The sequence below is a fragment of the Acyrthosiphon pisum genome, unplaced genomic scaffold, assembly GCF_005508785.2.
Source record: "Acyrthosiphon pisum isolate AL4f unplaced genomic scaffold, pea_aphid_22Mar2018_4r6ur Scaffold_20704;HRSCAF=21886, whole genome shotgun sequence".
In the NCBI taxonomy this organism is placed as follows: Eukaryota; Metazoa; Arthropoda; class Insecta; order Hemiptera; family Aphididae; genus Acyrthosiphon; species Acyrthosiphon pisum.
The window spans coordinates 22,925-25,009 of NW_021770092.1; positions in this window are offsets into that span (position 1 = coordinate 22,925).

Sequence of the window (2,085 nt, forward strand, 5' to 3'; positions counted from 1 at the left end):
CCTATTGTGAATGTTTATATTCGTTTGTTAGTTGTTCTTTCTGTTTTAGTAGTCTTTTAATTTGTTAATTAATTAATCCAATTTTTTCTTTGTATGACTTTTCTTCTTCCAATTCATCCTTATAATTGGTTTCTCTTTGTTCGTGTACGTCTTCTATCTGTCGTCGAATTGATGCAGATGATTCTATTTTATTGTTAGACATTTTACTTTTTAAAACTGTAAATAGTGTACACTTAGTTATATTTCATATTTACAAATAATTCAATTTAATATGAATATAAATCTATATAAAATATATTGTATACCTATTCAATATATTTAGGTTTTAACTAATTCCAAGTATTATTCCTGAAATTAATTTAATATAAGATATATTATAATTATAAGTTATGTCATAATATAAATGTATAAATAATATAAGATTGGTACCTACACAATCATACATTTTTTTATAGATAATAAAACATAAATACGATGTGGAAGAGATAAATAATGTGATCCGTTAAGATTTTTTATAACTTTATAATAATATCATATGAATTCATAGTTTATATAAATATAATAAGTTTACATAATCAAATTGTTTTATAAAGGTAATAAACACTATACATCAATACAATCAATGTATTTATTTTTTAGTTTTTAAGAATAATAACAGTAATAATAATATATTGTAATAATTATAAAATGTTTTTCTAATAAAACGATATTACTCAAACATATCTGAGTGCTGTTCTATTGCTAGTTTTTAATTTTTAACGATGAGATATATTTCTCATTACATTTAAAACAAAAAAAGGTGGGTAAGTGGATGTCGCTTTGCTGTACAGTAGGTTACAAGTGAGTCACTGTATAATGGATAGTATTAAATTTGAATTCAATGATATAATATCACTGTATAAGAAAAACGATTCTGAACGGAGACGGTTTGTCAGTCTAGGTATAGACATATTATATACTTATCTATGGTATTAAAAAAAATTGACCTATAATAGGTACCTGTAATAAATTCCAAATTAATCATGTCACAATATCCATTAGGTACTATAACGCATTATACATCAACAACAAACTGTGATAATGTTATACTATCATAGATATATAATATTATACTTAAGAAGTTTCAGGTACCCACGAATAATATTATACAATCACAATAAAATAACTAAAATAGTTATTCCAAGTTTTTAATATGTAATCTCGTCCAAATTTGAGCTTAAAATGACAATAAATATAAACTGTGCTTATGTATTTTTTAGATTTTTTGGTAACAGAATTAACTGCTTAAGTGGGATCTTGTTTGACATTTTCAATCCTTAGATATAAAAGTTGAACATTTTATATATTTTAACTACAAAATAATTATTCAATTTTAAACTTGATAAATGTTGTCAAAATTCTATCTTAAAATCCTTATAAAAAAAATTGTGCCCATGTATTTTTAATATTTTTCAACTGCTATTGTAACAATGTATCAGGTATAATATGATAACTGAAATACGAAACGTACATTTTCGACTGAAAACTATCGATATACCGCGTAAAAATTGCATCGATTGTTGTGCCTGATTTGTTAGTCGATATTGTTGGATCATTATCCAATTGCAAACTGAATTTGTCTCGCAATAAAGTTACGAGAGGTGCTGAATCAGAAGATGCAAAATTAACATTGAAATCCCCACTCATGACCATCGCATATGTATCTTCGTCACCACCATAAAGAGCTGCACCTTCATGGCTATACACTAAAAATGCTTTGTGTCGTCGTCGAAACCGCATCGGCTGGCACATAACATATTTACGTTGAACCTTGTTTTAAATTTTTAATCCTTAGCTATAAAAGTTGAACATTTTATACATTTTTAACTAAAAATAATAATTAAATTTTAAATTTAATATATTTTGTTAAAATTCGAACTTTAAATGCTTATAAAAAAAAAATTGTGCCTATGTACAGTAAAACTTCCGTTAACGGTCACCTCTATGTAACAGTCAATTGTTTTGGTCTAGTGATGAGCAAAATTGGTCTTGGTCTTGCGGTCTCGCAAGACTCTTGCTGCAAGACCAAGACCAAGACCAAGATGG